The 27,261-nt window shown below is 47.1% G+C and overlaps 2 protein-coding genes across 3 annotated transcripts in view; one reads left to right on the top strand and one right to left on the bottom strand.

Moving 5' to 3' along the window:
- The window catches only part of LOC144825958 (uncharacterized), a 106,729-nt gene extending 84,238 nt beyond the window's left edge, over positions 1-22,491 (bottom strand). The window contains exon 1 of one of the 2 annotated variants that reach the window (XM_078684215.1): positions 16,114-22,491. The gene's annotated coding sequence lies outside the window, so the exon portion shown is untranslated. The remainder of the gene's footprint in view (positions 1-16,113) is intronic. The other variant, XM_078684303.1, reaches the window with a different exon arrangement.
- LOC144826382 (uncharacterized) overlaps positions 1-27,261 on the top strand; it is a 100,499-nt gene that overhangs the window by 548 nt on the left and 72,690 nt on the right. The gene's annotated exons all lie outside the window — the stretch shown is intronic.

Raw genomic sequence — 27,261 nt, 5'->3', positions numbered from 1 at the left:
GGGTGTACTGACCTCACACCATCATCAGGGGGATGCAGGTGTACTGACCTCACACCATCATCAAGGGGGAGGGAGGCAGGTGTACTGACCTCACACCATGATCAGGGGCTGCAGGGGGCAAGTGTACTGACCTCACACCATCATCAGGAGGTGCAGGGGGCAGGTGTACTGACCTCACACCATCATCATCGGGGCAGGTGTACTGACCTCACACCATCATCATCGGGGGGCAGGTGTACTGACCTCACACCATCATCATCGGGGGGGCAGGTGTACTGACCTCACACCATCATCATCGGGGGCAGGTGTACTGACCTCACACCATCATCGGGGAGTGCAGGGGCAGGTGTACTGACCTCACACCATCATAAGGGGGTGCAGGGGGGCAGGTGTACTGACCTCACACCATCATCAGGGGGTGCAGCCTGAGGTGTACTGACCTCACACCATCATCATCGGGGGATGCAGCCTGAGGTGCACTGACCTCACACCATCATCAGGGAGTGCAGGGGGCAGGTGTACTGACCTCACACCATCATCGGGGGGCGCAGGGGGCAGGTGTACTGACCTCACACCATCATCGGGGGTGCAGGGGGCAGGTGTACTGACCTCACACCATCATCAGGGGGTGCAGCCTGAGGTGTACTGACCTCACACCATCATCAGGGGGTGCAGCCTGAGGTGTACTGACCTCACACCATCATCAGGGGATGCAGGGGGGAGATGTACTGACCTCACACCATCATCATCGGGGGATGCAGCCTGAGGTGCACTGACCTCACACCATCATCAGGGGGTGCAGCCTGAGGTGTACTGACCTCACACCATCATCAGGGGGTGCAGGGGGAAGGTGTACTGACCTCACACCATCATCAGGGGGTGCAGGGGGCAGGTGTACTGACCTCACGCCATCATCAGGGGGTGCAGAGGGCAGGTGGACTGACCTCACACCATCATCAGGGGAAGCAGGGGGTATCACACCATCATCAGGGGGTGCAGGTGTACTGACCTCACACCATCATCGGGGGGATGGAAAGGCAGCTGTACTGACCTCACACCATCATCAGGGGGATGGAGGGGGCTGGTGTACTGACCTCACACCATCAGCAGGGGGCAGGTGTACTGACCTCACACCATCATCGGGGGATGCAGGGGGCAGGTGTACTGACCTCACACCATCATCAGGAGGGTGCAGGGGGCAGGTGGCAGGTGTACTGGCTTCACACCATCATCGGGGGGCAGCCTGCAGGTGTCACACCATCAGCAGGGGGCAGCTGTACTGACCTCACACCATCATCAGGGGGATGGAGGGGGCAGGTGTACTGACCTCACACCATCATCGGGGATGCAGGGGGCAGGTGTACTGACCTCACACCATCATCAGGAGGGGGCAGGGGGCAGGTGGCAGGTGTACTGGCTTCACACCTTCATCGGGGGGGGGGCAGCCTGCAGGTGTCACACCATCAGCAGGGGGCAGGTGTACTGACCTCACACAATCATCGGGGGATGCAGGGGGCAGGTGTACTGACCTCACACCATCATCAGGGAGTACACGGGGCAGGTGTACTGACCTCACACCATCATCAGGGGGTGCAGGGGGCAGGTTTACTGGCCTCACACCATCATCAGGGGAGAGGGGGCAGGTGTACTGACCTCACACCATCATCATCGGGGGGCAGGTGTACTGACCTCACACCATCATCATCGGGGGGGCAGGTGTACTGACCTCACACCATCATCATCGGGGAGTGCAGGGGCAGGTGTACTGACCTCACACCATCATCAGGGGGTGCAGGGGGCAGGTTTACTGACCTCACACCATCATCAATGGGTGCAGGGAGCAGGTGTACTAGCCTCACCCCATCATCAGGGGGTGCAGGGGGCAGGTGTACTGGCCTCACACCATCATCAGGGGTGCAAGGGGCAGGTGTACTGGCCTCACACCATCATCAGGGGAGAGGGGGCAGGTGTACTGACCTCACACCATCATCAATGGGTGCAGGGGGTAGGTGTACTGGCCTCACACCATCATCAAGGGGTGCAAGGGGCAGGTGTACTGGCCTCACACCATCATCAAGGGGTGCAAGGGGCAGGTGTACTGGCCTCACACCATCATCAAGGGGTGCAAGGGGCAGGTGTACTGGCCTCACACCATCATCAAGGGGTGCAAGGGGCAGGTGTACTGGCCTCACACCATCATCAAGGGGTGCAAGGGGCAGGTGTACTGGCCTCACACCTTCATCAGGGCGTGCAGGGGGCAGGTGTACTGACCTCCCACCATCATCAGGGGTTCAGGGGGCAGGTTTACTGACCACACACCATCATCAGTGGTGCAGGGGGCAGGTGTGCTGACCTCACACCATCATCAGGGGGTGCAGGGGGCAGGGGTACTGACCTCACACCATCATCAGGGGTTGCAGAGGGCAGGTGTACTGGCCTCACACCATCATTGGGGGATGCAAGGGGCAGATGTATTGGCCTCACACCATCATCGGGGGGGGCAGGTTTACTGACCTCACACCATCATCAGGGGATGCAAGGGGCAGATGTATTGGCCTCACACCATCATCGGGGGGGGCAGGTTTACTGACCTCACACCATCATCAGGGGGTGCAGAGGGCAGGTGTACTGGCCTCACACCATCATTGGGGGGCAGGTTTACTGACCTCACTCCATCATCAGGGGATGCAGGGGGCAGGTTTACTGACCTCACACCATCATCAGGGGATGCAGGGGGCAGGTTTACTGACCTCACACCATCATCAGGGGTTGCGGGGGCAGGTGTACTGGCCTCACACCATCATCGGGCGGCAGGTGTACTGACCTCACACCATCACCTGGGGGTGCAGGGGGCAGGTGTACTGGCCTCACACCATCATCAGGGGATGCAGGGGGCAGGTTTACTGACCTCACACCATCATCTGGGGTGCAGGGGGCAGGTTTACTGACCTCACACCATAATCAAGGGGTGCAGGGGGCAGGTGTACTAGCCACACACTATCATCAGGGGGTGCAGCCTGAGGTGTACTGACCTCACACCATCAATGGGTGCATCCTGCAGGTGTACTGACCTCAAACTATCATCAGGGGATGCAGCCTGCAGGTGTACTGACCTCACACCATCATCAGGGGATGCAGCCTGCAGGTGTACTGACCTCACACCATCATCAGGGGATGCCGCCGGCAGGTGCATGTTTAATGTTTAATAATTATGAGACTACATGACCACTGTTATATTTGCATTCCTTCATTTAGCCATGGCTCTTTAAAGAACGTTGCATTATGAAATTATAACACCCATATTAACAGTGTTTAGATCCAAGCTACATGTCCCCGATGAAGAACTGGAATTTTCGTTCTCAGGGAATACTTACTAATATAACAAAGAACTTGGCACAGAAGCTGTAATATGAAAAGACATCTTTATTAAACTTAACATAGTGAGGCCACGTCACACAGAAGCCGAAGCAACTGAATGAGGTAGTCTGAGGAATACAGAGGACAGAGGCTTTTTTTATGTTTTAGGGTTACATGACTCAACACATAAGTAAGGGGCAGTCCTAGCTTTTGCAAGCATGCAAAAACAAATCCAACATTCCTTCCTTACAGTTTGACCATTCACATGTTTCCACGACAAAAGCAGGATCATGATGACAAGCCCATTTTTCAGTTTGTCCAGCCCTTAATCAATCATTGGTTAAACTTAACATTTTTCATCAGACAGGTCGATCGGACCCATAATAAAACCGGGCACATCCCCATCGTAAATAGGCCATAAAGAAAGGAGTAGAGACAGGTGTGAGTAAGATAAGACATAGTTGTATGCCCTGAACTAAGGTGGTTGTTTTATTCATAACTAGCATATGAAGCTGACTTCTAGTTCATTGCAGCAGCGGTGCGTCCATAGGGGCGTAGGGGCGTAGCCCCACCAGCCCAGGGACCCGCCGCGGCTGCAAGTGTAATAATGATAATGAAAACTTACTACTGTACTTTTTTAAATTCATTTATTCGGTGATTATCCTCCTGGAATCCGGGGCGCACCCGACGGAAACGGGAAGCGCAGGGGGGGGGGGGGGCTGGGCCGGGCGGACAGTCGAGTCGAGACCGCTACGTCAGGTCTACGTCACAGTCAGACACAGCAGGGCATACCTAATGATTATGCGCATATGTTGCGTGGGGCTGAAACTAGCCCGCGCATGCGCGATGAAAGTTCCCCCATGATAGCTGGTGACAGGGGGGTGCTGATTAAACCAGGCAGGAGCCCCAGCATTCACAAGGGCGACAGGGCGAGCAGCTAGTGTGCCCCCCAAGCCGCCAGGATTGGCCCGGTCACCTTGCAGCAGGGCAGGGCAATCCATTATTGGATGCCGCCCGTGGGTGACTCAGCCGCACTGCACAATGGCCAATCACTGTGTCTGACTTCATGTAGTCTGTGCAGTGATTGGCCATTTGCGGTGCACGGCGCTGCTGACGTAGGATCCGGTTCTGGGCCCTCCTCGTCGTCACCGTGGTGTGTGGACTTGCCTTTGCTTCGCCTTCGAGTCTCCTCGTGCCGACTACTCTTGTTTAGTGGTGAGTGAGTATCATTATCAATCTCAGTTAGTTTGAGCGAGGATAAAAATAAAATGTTCTACTGCTTTGAGTGCAGAACATTATTCAAAAAACCCTGGATCGCAAAAAAGTTGTTCCTATTACTTTGTGCACATCACTTGTAAAGAGAGGTGCATGTCTAAGTACACATTTACATTGAATGAGATTTACAGGCATCAATCATACATAGGACGGATGAAATCCTTATTCTTGCGATTAAAGTTAAAAGACTGCTGATCCTTTTGCATATATAGCGCATTCAGAGGTTTGTGGCTCAATGGACGACCTTCTAACGAGAGACAGTGAAAACGTAATCATGGTAATTAGCAGACAAGAGAGTTTGGCTGGGATGACTGGAAGCAAAGCAGACGGGCCGATGATTGAAAAACGGGTAATGGGGTATGAGGCGCCAAATGGTCATCCAACTGTCTCGAAAAGGGTTGCAAGATTAGGGCCGGTAAAGGCAGAGAAAAGATAAAACAAACAAAGATGTTAGGGGGAAACTAGGGAAAACACAGAGAGCTGAAAGAGATCAAGAAGATAGTTAAGAGAGGAAGAATGAGGTAGCACATAGAATTTATTTATTTATTTATTTATTTTAGCGTCAGGTCCACTTCCTGACGCTGCGCGCCCGGAGGCGCTACTTAATCAGGGAGTCCCCTCGGTGGAGCGGGGAGGAAAATCACTTGCTCACCTGCTCATTTGCCACACGGAGCTACTAGAGACTATCTCGCCGCCGGACACCATCTCGCACCTGGGGCCCTGACGCTGTGGTCTCGCCGCTCCACGCCATCGCAGCGGCTGGAGACCACAGCTCCCAGAGGGCAGTGCGACAACTTCCTGTGGTCCACTTCCTGACGCTGCGCGCCCGGAGGCGCTACTTAATCAGGGAGTCCCCTCGGTGGAGCGGGGAGGAAAATCACTTGCTCACCTGCTCATTTGCCACACGGAGCTACTAGAGACTATCTCGCCGCCGGACACCATCTCGCACCTGGGGCCCTGACGCTGTGGTCTCGCCGCTCCACGCCATCGCAGCGGCTGGAGACTACAGCTCCCAGAGGGCAGTGCGACAACTTCCTGTGGTCCACTTCCTGACGCTGCGCGCCCGGAGGCGCTACTTAATCAGGGAGTCCCCTCGGTGGAGCGGGGAGGAAAATCACTTGCTCACCTGCTCATTTGCCACACGGAGCTACTAGAGACTATCTCGCCGCCGGACACCATCTCGCACCTGGGGCCCTGACGCTGTGGTCTCGCCGCTCCACGCCATCGCAGCGGCTGGAGACTACAGCTATCAGAGGGCAGTGCGACAACTTCCTGTGGTCCACTTCCTGATGCTGCGCGCCCGGAGGCGCTACTTAATCAGGGAGTCCCCTCCGCGTCGCGGAAGCGCGCGGACGGCGCCGGGCGAAGCCCGGGCAAAGGGCGGGCCCTCTGAGGCCCTCAGAGGTCTAAGTGGTCGGGCGGGCTACCCCACTAACATTTCCCTCGTAAGGTCAGTTCCCTATCTGGTTAATATAATGTGTGACCGCAATGTCATTAGTACAACTGCTGATGCACTCACTCAGGACATAGAGACCTCTGTATCATTGATATCATCCTTTGAGACACTGATAGATACCCCGTTTAATGAGATTGTTGAAACTGAAAGGAGGTTCTCTATGGGTCCAATGAATATTAACAAACTAAATGCCACGAGTTGTTTAAACGCCAACACTCATGTAATTCCGGAAGTTATTGTGGTTAAACCATCACATCCTGTTGTTACTGTGCCCATTGTTCTGGACGATGAAAATACTGTTACATACACAGCCTCAGATGTAGCTCCTGACCCTACCCCGTTATTAACATCTACAGAGGCTACTATTAAGGCGTCTGAGAACGTTGTAGCTAAGAGAAAGAGGGGCCCTGTAAAACTAACCCATAACAAAAGGAAGCAGCCACTAAGGAGCGTAAACCAACCAACACCACAAAGTATGTGGAATAGGGGGAAGAAACATAAGTTGATCCAACATAATGTATCTGTGCAGGAACAATCTCATCTGGGTGATGTCGTAGTCATAAATAACGAGGACTTAAATTCTATGTCAATTTCCACCCAGACTGAACTCCCCAATATAAACAGTTACCACTCCAAATCAGAGGGGAATCTCATTGAGACTATTGCAGATACTATTTTTAAACAGCTTGAAGGTCAAATGAACAAACAATTTAATAATATTTTTAGAAGACTTGACAGACTGGAAAACCTAATTAAAAATGATGATGCCAAGAGAAAAGGCATTGTGAGCTTGGACAAAATAAGAGTAGAACGTCTGCTAAAGGATTTGGAATCCACCACCCGTGTTCTTACTGGTGGTGATCATGGCAATAATATGGTTAAGGAACCACAGGCTGCTACTAATCTATCACCGTCTACTACATCTGCGGTCACCAAAAGCAAAAGCATAAGAGGTAGTAACCCGCCTGACTCGTCAACCAAACCCCCTTTGCCTCCAAGTAACGTTACCAGCGTTTCTGATTCCTCGACTAAATCTTCTGCTCCCTCTACCGCTGCAAATGGAACATTAATGAAAAACAATAAGAGTAATTTAGCGACATGCACTAATACAGTGCAGAAGGCCCCCTTGAATTCTAGCCAGCGCTATAATAAGATCTCACATGAAGACACTAGGCCTGTTAAACATCAAGGCCCTGCCTTACATCTTTTACCTGAGGCTTGTCCTTATGTTCTAGTTCTGGCCGGTATTCCACCCCTTAGGGAAGGACAAGGAGAATCGTGGGTTCAATTGCACAACAAGTGTATAGACTGGCTAACGAAGCATAAGGGGGTGGGTTATGACATTTCTAAAGAGATCTTATCTACAAGGCGAGTAACCTGGGTTGGTCCTCTTTTCAAAAACATTAATGGGGACTGTATTGTAATTAACTTTAGAAACCCGGGCACTGCAAAATTCTTGCTGAATAAAAACTTTGCTCGACATGGTACATCTACAGTGGTGACCCCCTTACCGCTAAATTACTTCTACCGTCCCCCACACAAAATGATGCAGCCCCCACCAGTTTTTCCGTTACATAATAGGTTTGCAATATTCCACGATCTGGAAACATTGGATTGACTGCCCTCCACTACCACTGAACCGGTTTCTGTGTGTTCTGCTATCGACCAGTCAGTGGAAATACTTCCTGAGGCATTTCTGTTAACACCAAAGACTTTTTTACTTAGTACACCATGTGAACAACAGGGGCATACTATAGTAAAACTTGTTTCAGGATCTGATCAGGGCCCTTGTTCGAGTCTAGATAATACTTTAAAAATTCTTAGCTGGAATATTGCCGGTCTGAAGGCCAAGATGGAAATCACTTCTTGGAAGGACTGGGTCAACTGTCATGATGTACTAATGTTCCAGGAAACCTGGTGTACCGATGACTTGTTATTTGAGGGGTACAGCTGCCATAATAGGACTGTCTTAGCCCCCCCGTTTGGTCGTCCAAGCGGTGGATTATCTATTTGGATAAAAATTACTGCGGAAGTTAAAGTTGATACACTATTAACCAATTGTCCCAGCTTCATGGCATTATCTTATACCCAGAGGACAAGGTTATGTCTGATCAATTTCTATAACAATGACTTTTTGTCCCAACCTAATCATAATTTTATTCTTTTATTTGATTTTATTGACGAAATTATGGATGGACAGAAATACGGGAAATTTGATGGCATCTGCCTAGGAGGGGACTTTAATGCTCATATACATCCAAGAAATCCCCCATGCAAAAGAGGTACAGAACTGTCAAATCTTCTCGCAACTAGAGACCTTGTAAATTGTATGGAATATGTAGGTATGGAAAATAGCGCCGCCCCATTTCCCACTTTCATTGGCCATGGGGGCGGCACTACAATTGATTATGTTTTCGTTTCACCTCCTGTCGCTAATGCTCTAACAAGGGCTGAAGTGGTATGCAAAATTTATAGCGACCATTACCCGATTGTCATTCACCTATCACTTGTGAGGGGCAAGTGTTTACGAAACGAAATAGGTGCTAAAAACTTGAAGGTCTCAACTGATAAATTGAGGGTAATCTGGAAGGGCGCAGACAACAGGGGAATCCTAGCTGAAACTATTAAAAAACATCCAGTTCTGATCGAAAACTGTCTGAGTTCTGATGACTATGGGGTTAATATAATTACATCATTCTCTGAACTCTGCTCTGTAATAAAAGGTGAAATTTCCAGACCAGCTTCTAGTAAAGCTGAGGAAACACCTAGATGGTTTGATGCCCTTTGTTCAAAAGCAAACAGGAAGTTGAGAGCTGCCCTAAAAGCCGAACCTAGGGATATACCACAAATAAGGCTGCTCAGAGCAGAGTACAAATGTACCCTACGCACTAGATCAAATGAACTGCTTAAAACTCACTGGGGTTCCTTGGCACGCTCAGCCGAATTGAAAGATACTACTGGGTTTTGGAAGGAGGTAAAGGAGATAAGATCTATAGGCTCTAATTTAACGGAAATTAATTGTAACATCACTGGTCCTATCTGGGTTGAACATTTTGCTAAAATCTATGCAACACCAGACAACCCTCCTTTGACTCTACTCCCCCTAAACCCACTTAATATTTCTGTATCTGAGGTTGAGGATGCCATATCAGAAAGTGCTGTAAATAAAGCGCCCGGTCCTGATGGGCTCTCAATTGACCAGTTGAAGTGTGAGCCCGATTTTTGGGCGCCACTATTATGTAATGTTTTTAATAATTTAACAAACGGGCAAATTCCAGAAACATGGTCTTGCAGCATAATCGTTCCCATTTTTAAGAAGGGTGATAGGCTGGATCCGGGGTGTTACCGCCCCATTTCGTTAATTGATAACACTTTGAAAGTTTTGGGGCGGGTTATATTTAAAAGGATTAGAACTTGGGCAGATGAGAGTAAGATCCTACATCCCAGCCAGCTTGGTTTCCGCAGTAGCGTTGGAACGGTGGAACAATGCTTAAACCTGAGCCTGATTATGGCGAAATATAACACTGCTAAGAAATCCCCTCTATATTTTGGCTTTATGGATTTGAGTTCCGCTTTTGATTTTGTTAATCGTTCCCGCCTATGGTCCACCCTCCTTGAGTATGGTTTAGATGATTATTTGGTCCACTTTTTAGCTTTTTTACATCGTGATTTAAAAGCACGTGTGCGTATAAATCAATCTGGTGAAGTTTCTGACGATATTAGCATTGGTAGGGGGGTCAGACAAGGGTGTGTGCTGGCCCCCCTCCTGTTTATTTTGTATATTAATAATTTAAGCGGCTCTCTGAGTATTTTAACAAAAGATGTACCCTACGTAAATGGAGTCCCTATACCTACCCTTCTTTACGCTGATGATGCGGTCCTGATGGGCCGCACTCCCAAGGCACTCCGCACTCTAATTTCAGGATTTGTTCTTTTTATGGCCGACTTAGGCCTGACAACTAATTTTAAAAAATCCTTAATCATGAGTTGTGGCCCTAAAAATTATAAAATTGCCGAGATTAAATCAGGGTCAAATGTTTTGAAAAGTACCAGTACTTTCCCCTATCTGGGGTTGCTATTCTCAAACACTGGTTCGTGGCATGCACATGTATCTTATGCTAGGAATAAGTTGGGTAAAGCCATAAATTGTGTTATCTCTTTGAGACAACCCAACTACGCAGACGTAATTACACCACTAGTTAAGATCTATCAAACCCAATGCATGCCAACTGGCACTTATGGCGCCGAGGTTTGGGGTTACACAAACTGCTCCCATATCCAAATGGAAGAAAATAGGTTCTGCCGGAAGGTGCTGGGTGGGGTCATTTGTTCCCCTAACTATGTGTGCCATAACGAATTAAACATCTCATACATAGAGGACTTTGTAAGATCCAGACCAGCACTCTTCTGGCAAAGGATATGGAATAACCCGGCTGCCATCCTGACCCGCGAAATAATTTTAGATTGCTTAAAATGCGATAGGGCACACTGTATACCATGGTTAAAAGCGGTAAAAGATTGCCTTGAAAGTGTAGGGCAGGGTTTTCTGTTTACTATACCAAGTTTAATAAATCGTTCCCATAAGACCATTATTCTTAGGGCACTATATGATTTGTATAGAGAGGAGCGGGAAAGGAAGAACTTGACTAAATGCACTGTTACAAAATATATGGGCTATTCTGAACCCCACATTAAACATCCTGGCCCACCATATAGGTACTTACGTCTGCACCTTGGCAGGTGGAATAGGGGTTTACTGTTTCGTTTCCGAGATGGGAGTATAGTAAATTTACTAAATTTCCCTTTGGGTTACAATAAACATCTAGAAACTCTAAATTGTCCATGTAACCCTAATATGAAACAGAGCCTTATGCATTTCTTGTTCTTTTGTGGTTTTTATAAAAAACTTTCCGTCCATTATTTAATGCCTTATTGTAGAAAACATGAATTGACTAATTTTAAATTAGCATTGAGGTCTTTTTTACTACTGGGATCAGATGAAGTTATATTCAGGGTGAGCTGCTTCCTTAAAGCTGCCGTCAGATCACGAGCCACTTTATATATTGAGGTAGAATAATTGCACACTGCACTTCTTTCTATGCGCTTTAGAGAATCTCTTAGTTGCATATTTTTAAATTGTGTATAAAGCTGTTTTTATAATATGAAGGGACAAATTTGCGTGTAGATGTGAAATTGAAATTTGATTATGTTTGACTGTTCTTAGACTTGTTTTCCAGATGTCATTATTGTATCATATTGTTTTTATTGTATTTTGTTTGTACTTTTATGGATGTTTTTATTCCGAATAAAGATCATTTGACTTGACTTGACTAGCCATTTGTAAAGCGCCTGGTGACCCGAGGGCATCCCCGCGCTGTAATCTTGAAGGCGAACCTGAGGGCAGAGGGGGGGATTGTTTTTTTTATTTTTTTTATTTAGGGAACAACATCGTTTTCAATTTCTTCCTGAACATCAAGTGATTAGATTCCAGTCGAAGGGTACGGGGAAGAGCGTTCCATCTCGTGGATGCATTGATCGAGAAGCGGCGGCCTCCCGTACGTGTCTTCCTATATCTAGGGACAATGGCCAGGTTCTCCTTCTCCGACCGGAGCGACCTGGGGACTTTGTAAGGAGTAACCAGGTCTCTTAGGATATTTGGGCCGGAACCATTAAGCAGCTTGTGCGCAGTACAGAGGGTCTTGAAATCGACCCTTTGGCGGATTGGAAGCCAGTGAAGAGCCTGGATTGCTGGCCTGGCTGATACTCTGGAGGGGAGATTCCAAAGTAGCCGGGCGGCTGCATTCTGCGTTCGCTGGAGTTTGGACAGGGTAGCTTCTGGAGCTCCGAGGTATATCATGTTGCAATAGTCCAGCCGTGCGAGCACCAGGCCCAGGACTAGGAGTTTCCTGGATAGAGGCGGGAGTAGTGGGAGGATCTTCCGGATGGAGCGCATTAGACCAAAGCAGGTCCCCGCTGTCTTGGTAGCCTGAGACTTCATCGACAGCTCGGGCTCTAGCCATACTCCTAGGGTTTTAATTTCCTGTTTCGGGGTGGGGATTTCCCCGAAGACGGCTGGCCAAACCGAAGGAGGGATGGTGGACCACTGCTTGCCCAGCAACATGACCTCGGTCTTTGACCCGTTTAATTTTAGTGCTGATTCACACATCCAGGTGTGAATATTTTTAAGGCAGTTTTGTAGATTGTCAGGGTGTTTGTCCAGTTGGGAAAGTGAGACGACTAGTTGGGTGTCGTCTGCGTAGCTTACTATTTTAATCCCGAAGGGGGTGACCACATCTTCAAGGGGAGCCATGTAAGCATTGAATAAAGTTGGGCTTAATGAGGACCCCTGGGGGACCCCGCTCGTGAGGGGGAGGGTGGCAGAGTGGAAGTTGCCATCCCACACCTGGAACGAGCGCCCTGAGAGGAAAGACTCTATCCAATTGAGCGCCGAACTTGCAATCCCTGCCGCAGCTAGCCGATGAAGAAGGACACGATGGTTAACTGTGTCGAAGGCTGCGCTTAAATCCAGGAGGATCACTGCCACTGATCCTCCTGAATCCAGGATGCATCTCGCCTCCTCGATGACGGCGAGGAGAGCGGAGTCCGTGCCATGACCTGGGCGGAAACCCGTCTGGTACTGCCGTAGGATGTTATTGACTTCTAAGTGCCGTGACAGTTGGCCATTGACCAATTTCTCGGCCACCTTGCTGATACAGGGGAGGAGTGAAATGGGTCGGTAGTTCGCCATGTCTGTGGGGTCAAGTTGGGGTTTCTTTAGAAGTGCTTTAATGATTGCACTTTTCCAGCTGGGGGGGACCGAGCCTTGGGAGAGTGATATGTTTATGAGCTCCGTAATTGTGGGCACTACGACTGGGGCTACAGTTTTGAGAAATCTGATCGGAGCGGGATCTAAAGGGGATCCGCTTTTCATTTTGATCAAAGTGGATTCTACCTCGTCTCTTGTTACTGCTTTAAAGGAGGTGAGCTGGGGAGACAGACTGTTTTCTGAGTAATTAGTGGAATCCTCAGTGTTCATGTTGTTCGGTAGGCTAAGAGGGGGCAAAGATGTTAGGATGCGGTCGATTTTAGCATTGAAGTAGTTGGCCAGCTCATTACTTCTGTCCACCGGGGGTGTGTTAGACGAGGGTGGAACAGGTTTTTTCAGTAACTCTTTAACGATGAGATAGGATTCCCTAGCCGAGTTAGTAGCATTTTTAATCCTGGTGTCATAATGAGAGGCTTTAGCGAGTTTCAGAGAAACTTTGTATGTTCTCACCGATTGCTGATACGCAACTTTGCTTGCGTGCTGCCAGTCTTTCCTCCATATCCGTTCTGCTTTTTTACAGTGTTTACGGAGGGTCCGGAGTTCCGGAGTGTACCACGGGGCAGATCCTAGTTTATCGTTCTTATTCTCGCGGGTTTTTATTGGGAGGATGGAGTCTAGAGAAGTGGTAATCCATGCTCTGAATTTACTGTCCGCAGTGGTCGGGTCTTCCGAGGGGGTCGGGATAGATGAGTTCAGTATTCTGGCCCAATCCTTTGTGGATATTCTGGCCCATGCTCTATCCTTAATATAGGTGGTGGGTTTGTGGAGTTTCTTGGGGACTCCTGGGAGGCAGAAAGGAACCATGAAATGGTCCGTCCATGGGAGAGGGAGGGACTCCGTGACTTGAAGAGTGATGTCATTCGTGAACACTGGATCAAGCAGATGGCCTAGCACCAGAGTTAGTTAGGTGGAGGCCAAAAGCCGCCAGTTCTCCAATCAAGTCGACCGCTCCTATGTCTAGGGGGTCATCGAAATGGATGTTAAGGTCCCCTAGTATGGAGAAGTTGGGGGTGGAGTGTGCTTGAGATGCGATAGTCTCAAGGAGTGCTCTAGCAAAAGTGCTCGTATGGCCGGGGGGACGGTAGATTAGGAGTCCAGCTAGTGTGTGGGTCGGACCTACGTAGATGGTAAATTGGAGGCTTTCGGAGTCCGTGATATGGGCGTCGTTGATTCTGCAGGTGAGGTGGTCACGGTGAATAATCGCCAAGCCTCCTCCTCTACCCAAAGGGCGGGGCTGGGATTGCACCAGGAAGCCTGGGGGAGTAGCTAGAATGACGTCTGAGTCCGAGTGGTCTGTAAGCCATGTTTCAGAGAGAAACAGGATATCAAGCTCATGATCCTCTATAAGATGGTTAATTAGCAGTGCGTGTCTGGGGAGAGAACGACAGTTCAAAGTGGCTAGTTTAAGAGCTGTGGGCAAAGCAGGTCGGCTGGGGAGTATGAGCTGGGCAGGGCGGCAGCGAGTGCAGGTAGTGTATGGTCCTTCAAGATCATGTATATAATTGCATGCTGTGTCAGTGGGGGGTCTAAGGCTAAGGAGGTCCCGGCGTGAATAGTTTACCACAGAGGCAGCCAGTTCCGGCAGGGGTTCCGGCCCTAGGCCCGGCTGTGCGCGGACGGGCGCAGACGGGCTTGCCCTAGGCGCGCCTTCGGCGCGCAAACGGCGCTCCCGCTGCGCTCGTCCGCTGCGCTTCCGGTGGCAGCACATGATGTAGGGGGCTGGGGGGCGTGGCCTTAAGGGGGCGTGGCCTGAGTTCTCGCCGGCTTGGCGTTTGTGGCAGGGAAATGTTCAAACAGCGAGAGAGCGCTAGGTCCGCTGCTCGCTGTGTTCCCAAGTGAAGGTGAATGCCCTGGCGCTTGTTAACGCGTGGTGAGATTAAAACACAAGTAATTCAGTGACACAACAATTTTCTCAACAAGTTTAAAAACCTCCCGGCTTCCGCCTCAGGAGTGCGCGATCGATAGATTAAAGTCGCTTGTGGTCAGCGCTTTAAATACCGCGTCAGGGGGGCGTGGCCTTAAGGGGGCGTGGCCTGAATTAGAATTAAAGAGATATGCAGAGAAAGAGGAGCTGTTTTAACGAGGAAGAAAATACTAAAAGAAGCAGAAATGAGTCAAACGTGTACATTTAATACCAAGCAAGAGAATGTTAGCAACCTGAAAGGTAGAATATTTGACACGTGTGAGGGGAAGAATGAAGGGGGGATGCGCATTTCTGCATGAAATCCGAAATAGGAGGGAGGGAGGAAGGGAGGAATTAAGGGAGGAAGCGAGGGAGGAAGGAAGGAAGGAAGGCAGGGAGGGAGAGAGGAAGGAAGAAAAGAGAGAAGGAAGGAAGGATGGAGAAGTTTGTTTGTCTGCCTGCCAAGTCAGATGAATGACACCATCCCTTTAACAGCCCGGTCACTTCCCGGCACACAGAAGGAGAAGTCTTGGGCTGCCGCCAGTCACAGCATTGCACAAGGGTTTGGAGCCGAGCATCCTCCCTGCAGGAGGAGCGGCTGACGCCTCCCCCGGCACAGTGTGAGCCAGGTAGCAGGGGTACAAAATAATGAATCCTCGCTGTAATTAATCTCTCCTCTTTTTGTGCGAGTGGGCCCCCCTTACAGCGAAAGTTACACAAGCAGCGAAGCAAAACCCATGGCAGATCAAAGGGAGGGGTCTGGGGCAGAAAGAGGCAGACAAAAAAACAGAACAGGGTTTGTTTTGTTCCATTTTCTAAAGATTGCTATTGCTGTGCATGCAAGACACGGAAGGCGGTATGTGCAGGGATGGTATTATGTTTATGCCCACTTATTTCCCTGCAGAGATTTGCGCTACAAAGGCTGCCCCTCTTTTATTTAGTTATAAGCACTGAGGTATAAACGCTGGCAATGTCGATTTTCAATTACTGCCTTCACGCTTGACCACACGCATTGAAACTCTTTCTCTTGTATTTTGATTCACAACAGGCTTTTCACTTGCACTCTTGTTTATAATGGATTTCTTTGTTTTTAAACTTGACTCGGCACTGTCATGCCTTTATTTCCTGTTAAGCTGCCTCAAACTACGTTTATCTTAAATTAGCAGTTCACACGCTATTGTTTATTTTCAAATCTCTTCACATTTGGCTTACTTCCAGTCAATTTCTTTATTACTTAACTGCGCGCGATGAAAAAAAAAAAATATATATTGTATAGTCAATTTTAAATTTACTTACAGTTTGAAATTACCATCAAGAATGTTTGGAGTTTCCATCAATTCTCCTCTTGTACAAATTTTGCACAATTTGAAATGATTTTCCTTATTAGCCAGTTCAGTCCACAGCTGATTGGATATCTCCAAGCAGTCAATTGCCAAATATGTAAATCCAGTAAATTGCGAGTCTTGTAAATTCCTCTAAGAAGATTACCACAAAATGTTCCTTTGCTAAAAATCCTCACTTTCTTTATAAATGTTTTTCTCCCTTCATCACCATTGTAAAGAAGTCCATTAGACTCAATAAATATAATTAATTAATATCTCTTTATTAGAGCTTGTAAGTCAGCTTCCATTTCTATCTTAATATATCCTATGAATGTCCCTTCAACATTCTTTATCTTTGACATTCTTTTACATCACACATTATGATGTCATTTATACATCATTACATGCATCAGGATAGCAGCGGAGAGCCCGGCCAATTCCTGCCGGGACGACAAAGCCAGCCAGCAGAGACGTCTTTCTCCGCACTTCATCTTTTCTCTCTTCCCTCTCTCCACATAATTGTGGCTATAATCGGTTGCTTATTTCCTTGAAACCCTTACTGCAGGCGAGGGAAGGCTCAGAAAATCAGAGCTCACATTTGTTATAGCTATTGGGGGTCGGTGCATGTCAATAACGCTATTTTAACATCGACCATTACCATTGCGCACATCACACCTTGAACGTGTTCTAGGCACTTGCAGACCCACTTTAATGGGGTCAAAAGGCTACATCGGGCACAGCAGGAGTCAAACTTACATTCATAAGGTTGGAGACAAATTTCTGGAGCGGTTGGACAACTAGCCCATCTCTGTCAACAACGTAAACAGAAGAACAGTCATCTTCGTAGACAAAGGGCTGCCTGCCGCTGTTGCCATAGGCAGATCTAAAGGCGCATGTGTTGCTAACTCAACTGAATGGCAGCTGCACAACTGGTGCTAATGTTCCTATTTATTTATTTATTTATTTAGCGAGAAATGTTGTTTACTGCAGCGCTGCGACCTAAATTGACACTAGGCTCCTTCCTGGCCTGATTTACAGCAATATCCTCCAGCGGTAGTTCTGTTGGCATCGTACACTATCAGGGCTCTATTTTGTTGTTTCTGCCCATCTTATCTCCTGTTTTTCTGCACTGTCCAAATCTCTGTTGCATTTTCTGTTCTAGACTTGTCCTGTCCATTAGTAGCTGCAGGTTTGGTTTTCAGTAGTTTGTCGTATCTTCCTCCTTGTTTCACAGTCATCTGTCTTCATTGGTCCTGTCCTTGGACAACCTTTGCCACTAATATTATCTTATCTCTTTGTCACCCACTCTCTGCTCTCTGGCACGGTCTTGTATTAGTTAAGGTTGGTTTGAAACATAGTGCAGCTCTTTGTCGCCCTGACTTCTCTCTATTATCCAGCAATGTTGATAGATGCTGAGCTGTCTTCATTAACATCATTTCACTCTCACCCCTACCTACTCTCTATCAGCACTCCCTTTAAAATTGAGTTGAATGTCATTATCACACTTCTGTAAAGCCATCTTTCTTCCTTTCTGCCACACTGTATATCAGCAGTCACTGAGTTGGCTTTTAATCATATCACATTACTTCATTGGGGTTTTGTTGTAGATAGGATGGTTATAGATGACAGGATACTTCTAGTTGATTACATGTAGATTTATTGTAGGACACAGCTGAGTACACAACCTCGCCAGCTGACCAGACCACCAACTGACACTAGTGGAATCCTCCAGGTAGAAGTCAGAACATACATAGGCATTGTGGTAGACAGAGAACAAGAAAACACAAAGAAAGGACTAAGACAAAAGACAACCATATTACATGAAGAATCAATGTACAACACATCTCCCTCCTTTATAGAAAAGAAAAGAAATAAAGGAAAACAAAGATTACAATACAAAAGACTGCAACGACAACCACAAAGACAAAAGAGTATTCAGAGACACAGGAAGAAAAGAGAAGAGTGAGGTGAAACAAAACACTCAAACAACACCTACCCCATGTTGTACAATAACAAGATAAATCCGAAATATAATTACACTCCATCCCCCTCCCTTAGAGATTGGGAGAAACACAATATACCCCAAGAAAGTTAAAGAAACCAACAGTTCCCTTTTTACGGACACACAGACAGTGTAAACAAGACCCCTCAAAATAAGGAACAACATAAGAAACTAAGCCTGGTGAATAACACAACTTTCCTTAAACAGGGTATACCTCAGGATAGACAACCAGGGAACTTACATGGCCAATGACCAATAAGAGCAGCACTAACACTACAACCTATTTCAGAAAAACTAAACCAGTCAACCTGAGAACTAATATAGGTATTGATTATTCACTAACTCCACACCCTCCAAAGTAGGCTACACCACACGACAGCACAGGATGGTTAACCTGGAGATTGACTAACTTCCAACACTATTTCTCCAAAGAAGGGTACAACACAGAGTTCAAACCCTGAAACCAAACCTACAGCATGCCCTACAAAGAGTATACCATGGGTACCAACAGGCCCCACACCCTCCCCAAAGAAGGGTACACCAATGGGTAAAACACCACCATAGGAAAGTACAACAACAACAACTCTCACAGGTTGCACATGGAACTTATACACCAACATGCCTTACATAGGGTATACCATGGGTACCAACTGGCCCCACACCCTCCCCAAAGAAGGGTACACCATTGGGTAAAAGACACCACCATAGGAAAGTAGAGCCACAACAGCTCTCAAAACACTTTCCACACTGACCCCCAAAACGCTCAAAAGGTTAAACACACCAGGAAAAACACATAAGCCCTCCTAGATAGAGTACATCGGAGGAAATGGCCCTGCAGACTAGAATGAGACACTAAATGTCAGTGCAACCTCATAATAAAGAATACAAAAGGAGAAGAGACCCATGAAACCGTCATCACACACCTGGTGTTGACCTCTCACAATCATGCAACATTTACTAACAAACTCGGTGACCTAACCACCAACATCACAACAAAACAGGGTGACAAGAAACGTTGCAAAAGGTTCACAGCTTGGAATTTATACTCTAACATGCCCTACTTAGAGTATACTATGGGTACCGACTGGCCCCACACCCTCCCCAAAGAAGGGTACATCATTGGGTAAAAGACACCGCCATGTGAAAGAACAGCCACACACTTTTCACATTGACCCCCAAAATACAAGCTACAACAAACGTTGCACAAGGTTCACACCTTGGAATTTATACCCCAACACACCCTACATAGAGTATACCATGGGTACCGACTGGCCCCACCCCCTCCCCGAAGAAGGGTACACCATTGGGTAAAAGACACCGCCATGGGAAAGAACAGCCACACACTTTCCACATTGACCCCCAAAATACAAGCTAATGAGCTGCCTAACAACAAGACACAATAGCTCGTAGTCCTGGTTCCTCTTAGAACCTCTCTGTAGCAACTCGCTGTCACAAATCCTTAGACCTGGAAGATCTTGAAACCCTTCAGTCTCAAATTTACCTCTTGAAACAGGGACTTTAACTTTCTTCTTTAATTAACTTGAAACATCTCTGTCAACATCGTTCCGACACAGAATCCTCACCCTGCTTCATTGACATACTTCCGGACTCACAGTCCCAATTCAGATTTTACCAAGTTTTGGAGTCACCATCAGTACAATCTCAGTCCCGGCCACTTGACGGTAAACATTGTCCTCTCCCAGCTAGACACTTGAATCCATGTCTCTTTCCGGTCCCGAGACACCAGATAGGTTTTAGACTCTACCTTGTTCACCGACCCAGTTCAGAACTCACTGTTCCTGTTTCGGAGTCTCTAGACTCCACGCCACTATTCCGGACTCCTTCACTTCTCCTTGACATCGTTTGCCCTCTCCTGTTTGGATGCTAGAATCTTTGTCCTTTGATATTCTTCGTCCTCTCCCAGTATCATAAGCAATGTAAAGAAATTCATTTTCCTTCCTGAAGCTTTCACTTTAAAAGATGGATTCGTCCATCCTTGTTGTAAATCTTGAAACCTTTGTCCCAAATACGGGCTTTCAGACTTTGCCTCCGTTGTGGACTTCTTGTCCAAACTCTGACAGTTCCCGTCGTGGACTTTCTGACCAAACAATCACTTGGAACTTTTGTCCCCGTTGTGGACTTACCGTCCAGAGTCACACGTGGAATATCTGTCCTCATTGTGAACTGACCGTCCCGAGTCTCACCTGGAACCTCTGTCCCCGTTGTGGACTTACCGTCCAGAGTCTCATGTGGGACCGCTGTCCCCGTAACCTATCGCCAAGACTCTCACCTGGGACCACTGTCCCCACTATGGACTTACCGTCCAGAGACTCACATGGGACCAGGACCTTTGTCCCCGTTGTGAACTTACTATCCAGAGTCTCACTTGGGACCTCTGTCCCCGATGTGGACCTTCCGTCGAGACTCTCACCTGGGACCTTTGTCCCGGTTGTGAACATTTTGTTCATCTTGCAAACTTGACTCTACTTGCAAGACCATTGTCCATGCTCTGTTTCCATACTTTGTTTTCTTTTACTTCTGTCCCCTCGCTTTTATGACTCAATTAAGGACTAATTTCGCCCTGCTCTTTGACTTTCCGAGGATTCCATGCACCGATAGTTATTGGACATTTGTCCATAGATTTTCTGTCAAGCCAAAGTCTCTTTTATGCTTCTTTGCCATGCATAAGTACTAATTACTGTTGTAAGGCAGTTCAATTTACTATGTACTATCCACTTCGACTCATTTCCAGATTATTCTCAGATCTCTGTTACTATTACGAAAAGATCCACTAGGTGGCACTGTTAACTAAAATTTCACTGTGTTACTGTGTACAATGGTGTACAATGATCAAACGAAGACTCACAATGATCAAACGAAGACTCGGTTTAATTACTGCTCCTTCGATGTTAACATAGAACTAACGTACAGTTTTCCATCAGTTCAAACCCACTGTAGGACTTCTTGAAAAATTGAAACCGGCAGAGAAGATGAAATAATATTATTCTCTCGCCTCTAAAAACACACGCATCGCTATTGTACTGGTTAGACTATTCTCACCTTGAGACTGTAGTTTGACTGTTCATTTCACTCAGGGAAGGCTTGATTCTTGTATTGGCAAAGGAGGGGAATTAGTTAAAATATGGCTGAAAGACGTTGCGCAGTGACGTACTGAAATGTCTCATACAGCTAAGCACTGGTAACCAGGACAACATCGATGTGCCACATAGCTCCGTTTTTCCGCTAGTACAAACTGAAGATCAACTACGTCATCATAGCAAGGATGACAGCGCAGAGGGAGGATCACTCTGTCCTCCAACGGCAAGGCAGACCGAGTGAATTCTCACACACAAGGCAGGTAGACGCAGGGTAGGATTTCTCACCTGAGAAGATAAGTTGTTCCTCTTGCTATGTTTTTTTGTTGCTGCTGCGGCTGGTTTCTTCTTATTTTCTTCAAAGCAGCGTGTGTCCGTTTAATGCTTGTGATTACCTCGTTTTGGCAGCATGTGTATCCGGTTTTCATGTCATTCTCTGACTTATGGCAGCAGTTGTGGCTTGAACATTATAGATACTTCGCTTTATTATGTTCCATTTGAGAAGTCCATTTGTAACAATATTGGCAACAGAGGAGAAAACCTATGAACTGGACTAATAAAGTTAAAGGCTTCTTTAAATTATTGAGAAGAGTTTCACAGCATCTGTAATTCCTTTTCCTCTTGGTTTCAACTCAACAGACAGAGATGTACTTTAATTTGACTTTTGCTATCACTTTAGAAAGGTTACTTAATTTATCAATGCGCTTTAAATACTTGCAGCTGGATTGTTCTGTTTCCACTGCGCTTCAAAGATTTCAAGTTACTTGACTGCTTTATTATTTTCCCACACCTTACTTCTTGATCAGTTAAGGTTGCGCCGTACTGCCAGAGATGAGTAATGTACTCACAGTTCTTTACTTGTTTTAAATTCCTCTTTGTTTTTCTTCATTCATCTGGTTTCAAACTTCTTTTGAAGATATCACTGGCAGCAGGTAGGTGGAGTGGGTTCTTTTCGCGAGGTGTAACTCAAGCTGTGTTAGATGATTTCTTCTCTGGTCTGGTCAGCAGAAAACGTCGCCAAAATGTTGTAGATAGGATGGTTATAGATGACAGGATACTTCTAGTTGATTACATGTAGATTTATTGTAGGACACAGCTGAGTACACAACCTCGCCAGCTGACCAGACCACCAACTGACACTAGTGGAATCCTCCAGGTAGAAGTCAGAACATACATAGGCATTGTGGTAGACAGAGAACAAGAAAACACAAAGAAAGGACTAAGACAAAAGACAACCATATTACATGAAGAATCAATGTACAACAGGTTTCTTCTCGTTCACTGTTGGGTTGGCCTTTGATAGTCTTATACCGCCCTCTTCCCCCCCCCCTCTTTTCTCTGTTGTGGTCCATCGGCAGCTGTTGGGTCAGCCTTTGATAGTGTCTTGTGTGGTCCTCCGTGCTCCCACTCTTCTCTGGATTGGTTCATTGACCGCTGTTGGGTAGGGTGTGTTGATTGAAAGACGGTGCAGAGCTCACTGCACTTTAAGGGCAGACACTGTACCCTCATTTTGCACTCGCAAGTATTTTTCTGCACATAGCGGCCACCCACATACAGCCACCCACCCATACACATAGCCACCTACACAGCCACCTACACACACACACAGAGCCACCTACACACACACACAGAGCCACCCACACAACCACAGAGCCACCCACACAACCACAGAGCCACACACACAGCCAGACAGAGCCACACACACAGCCAGACAGAGCCACACACACAGCCAGACAGAGCCACACACACAGCCAGACAGAGCCACACACACAGAGCCCAACACACACAGAGCCCCCCAGACACACAGAGCCCCACACACACACAGAACCCCACACACACACAGAGCCCCCCACACACAGAGCCCCCCACACACAGCGCCCCACACACACAGAGCCCCCCACACACACAGAGCCCCCCACACACACAGAGCCCCCCCCACACACAGAGCCCCCCACACACACAGAGCCCCCCCACACACAGAGCCCCCACAGAGCCCCCACACACACAGAGCCCCACACACACACAGAGCCCCACACACACAGAGCCGTACACACACACAGATCCCCACACACACAGAGAGCCACACACAGGGAACAGGGGGCAGGAAAGCAAGCACAACGAGGGAACAGGGGGCAGGAAAGCAAGCACAACGAGGGAACAGGGGGCAGGAAAGCAAGCACGAGGGGGCCGTATTTTTGGGACAAGGCCACGACATATGAAGTAGATCACCTATGTTAACTTATCACAATCTCGCCAGCGCAGCGAGGCGCACTAGCACTAGGGTATTATTTGTGGAGTTTCGCCAGATGTATATACCAGTCCTACAGTAATTTAAAATGTGTTTCTTTGCCAGAAAAGTGTGGAGTGCCTCGTTTGCTCCCACCTTAGGTGTGAATATTGTTGATCTGAGATTTTCATGAAAGTCTTATAGTCTGAATTCAGCACCTGAGCGTAATAGGACAGAATGTATGAAGCTCTGTGGTTATACTGAATAAGCAGCTACCTATGTTAAGCCATCTATTAATGTAATAACTGCACTTCCACAATTGCTTTATTAACCTTCCTGCTTTCTCAAATTTGCTTGAAAATGCACGATTTTTCTTCCTTTTTTTTCAAAATTTTCTAGGGGGGGGTTATCCCCCCAAACCCCCCTTTGGCGGGGTCGCGTACCCCAAATCTCAACAACAATCGTTTCGGCGGTTTCCCACAAACGATGCCAGGGCCACAAGTATTCATTTTCAGCGTGTTTTTATTTTAAGCCAAGTCACTCGGCGCATTTCGGAGGCAACCTCCTTGTTCACGGGTACGAGTGCAAATCACAGTGTTTATACAATACCATGTGACACACCTCTACGTAATAGACAGTGACAACAGATTCAAGGTGTTTGAACGTTCTCGGAGCTGGGAAAACAGACTTATTTAGTCAATGTTGGGAGATACATCGTGAGACATTGCACTAAAATTATCATGCAGTATGTAAATTAAACATTAGGTCATTGCTGTTAACCTAAACATTTTTCTTGAGTTTTTTACGTGCTGTTGCGAAAAGCATTCATTCCGCATCATCATGTGCGGCACCTTGTCATTTCCAACCAAATAAGTGCTGGTGAAAGTTCACTGTGATTATAAGATAAACTACGTCATCTGTAATTCTACGTGCTTGGTGTAAAACATATTCAATCATTAGTGCTCGTGACCAAGCATTACAGATGACGTGGTTTATCTTGTAATCACACAGAACTCAACTCTGAGTTGAGGCTGGGTAGACCAAGCATACACAATTGAATGTGAGGGTTGAGACTGGGCACACCAAGCATGCGCAAGAGAATTTGAGGGTTGAGACTGGGCCCACCAAGCATGTACAAGAGAATGTGAGAGTTGAGGATGGGCAGACCAAGCATGCACAAGAGAATTTGAGGGTTGAGTTTGAGCACACCAAGCATGCACAAGAGAATGTGAGGGTTGCAGATGGGCAGACCAAGCATGCGCAAGAGAATGTGAGGGTTGAGGCTGGGCAGACCAAACATGAACAAGAGAATATGAGGGTTGAGGCTGAGCAGACCAAGCATGCACAAGACAGTGTGAGGGTTGAGGCTGGCAGACCAAACATGCGCAAGACAATGTGAGGGTTGAGGCTGGGCAAACCAACCATGCGCAAGAGAATGTGAGGGTTGAGACTGGGCAGACCACGCATGCACAGGAGAATGTGAGGGTTCAATCTGGGCACACCACGTGTGCACAAGAGAATGTGAGGGTTGAGGCTGGGCAGACTACACATGCACACTACGGAGCTGATTTATTATTTTTTAGTGCAACATAGATCAGCAGTTAGGTGCAGCGCTGTGATGTGCGAGGGGGAGAGAGCCGCGCTGAGCCAGATTTATGAAATACAGCACGCTGCCGCTCACTATCCCTGCACTAGTACACAGTCTACCTAGTGCCACACAAAACCTTAACACCATAGGCCAGAGGTGCATGTGCTGTCTAGCATAGGATTCGTACTGGAAACACACCATTCCAATATAAAATCCTATACATAGAGTAATCCTTAAACACTCCAGAGTTTGTGTTTGTGCTGTAAAGTGCTGCACTGTTTGTGTTTGTGCTGTAAAGTGCAGGGCAGGTTGTGCTTGTGCTGTAAAGTGCAGGGCAGGTTGTGTTTGTGTTGTAAAGTGCAGGGCAGGTTGTGTTTGTGTTGTAAAGTGCAGGGCAGGTTGTGTTTGTGTTGTAAAGTGCAGGGCAGGTTGTGTTTGTGTTGTAAAGTGCAGGGCAGGTCGTGTTTATGCTGTAAAGTGCAAGGCAGGTTGTGTAGGGCAGGTCGTGTTTATGCTGTAAAGTGCAAGGCAGGTTGTGTTTGTGTTGTAAACTGCAGGGCAGGTTGTTTTTGTGCTGTAAAGTGCAGGGCAGGTTGTGTTTGTGCTGTGAAGTGCAGGGCAGGTTGTGTTTGTGCTGTAAAGTGCAGCGCACATGCATTGTGTGGAGTGTTTGAAGAAGTGACAACGTTTCTCCGTGTTATCACCTGATTCAAGGTTTTTTTTTAACATAAAATTCAGACCCTCAGTACTCTCACAATGCGATATTGAAGCCTTGTACATTTTTCCATGTTTCCGCGTGTCGCTAATATATGAAGTATCGCGTGTCCATGGTGGTGATAGAAAGGAAGAGTTTATTTCTTACAGAATGCTCCACCCACAGATCTGCTTCCTCCTCAAATACTGACACCTTCCAACTCTCTCAGCAGCATTCCACATTGGGTGTTGCCTCAGAGACTCTGGGATGTCACAGCTCTGTTGAAGAGACTGCAAGAACTTTGTGTGAAGAGTGAGCCATGATTATTTGGGGTGTTACATGTGATTGTGCAGATCTGTGCCCGCCCTGTGTGTAGGTCTCTGGGAGTAGGTGATGCCCGTGAATGGCCTGAACGAAGCCTAATCTATCACTACAAAATGTATGGAAGTGATTTGTGTTTGAGAGACAGTGTGTATGTGCTTATTAGTGGTTGGTCGTCTTGGGTGGATACATTATATATGAGCGCGTAAGCGACTGATCCGTTTCATTACTTATTTCCAGTGTGTAGGCCTATGTGCATGGGGATGAATTGTGTTTCACGTGTGTGTTTCACGTGTGTGTGTGCACTGGAGAGCACAATGACTGTGTAATTATGCAGCATTGAAGATGTGGTTAAGAGATACCTGGTTTGTTACATTAATCCATTTATAAATAAGGTGTGAGACTCTACAAGTGAGAGTTGAAGTTTGTGTCACATCTGTGAGTACACAATTGAATGGACTTTTTAAAGAGCAATTTTTTGTGTGTGTGTGTTTGTTGCAAACATTTGGCGTGTGTGTTGCAAGCATTTTGCCAAAGTCAAGCCTGTCTGCTCCCAGGCACATCTGGCCGCCACTGCTGGGACCAGAAGTCAGGTAGTATAATCAATATTTTTCATATTCTGGATAAGATCTAAAGTCTTTCAGTTACTCAGATTTTAGTATCTCCCCCATGTTTGTCTCGTTTTTAGAGGCAAATGGCTTGTATACCAGCCATACATATAGAGTAATCTGGTACTCAACAGACCTCAGTTTGGACCAACAAACAATAAGACTCTTCTACATCCTCAGATTGAGGAGTCGTAAAAAGCGCTTTACTAAACCCACCCTCCCTAGGCAAAGATGAGGTGGAAATACTCAAATTATTAGAATCTTCTAAGCTGGATATCCTGTTCTTAACTGAATCCTGGTTGTCAGAGGAATCTACTCCAGATCTCCAGAAGCCATACCCGAAGATAACCAAAAGAGCACGAGCTCAGAGAAGGGAGGTGAGATAGCAGCAATTATTCACCAGTGGGTCCACACATCTCTGAAACAAATTACTCAAACTGAAGGGGTAGATCTGCTTCCCTTGCTCAAGTTTCGAGTTGATGACGACAACTCGGTCCCTGAAGATAATGAATTTGCTGATTTAATGATGTTGAATTTACACCAACACATTACATGCTCAGATCACATAAAATGAAATCCCTTAGAAC

The sequence above is a fragment of the Lissotriton helveticus genome, chromosome 1_1 (assembly GCF_964261635.1).
Source record: "Lissotriton helveticus chromosome 1_1, aLisHel1.1, whole genome shotgun sequence".
In the NCBI taxonomy this organism is placed as follows: domain Eukaryota; kingdom Metazoa; phylum Chordata; class Amphibia; order Caudata; family Salamandridae; genus Lissotriton; species Lissotriton helveticus.
This window is presented reverse-complemented; position numbering and strand designations above follow the sequence as displayed.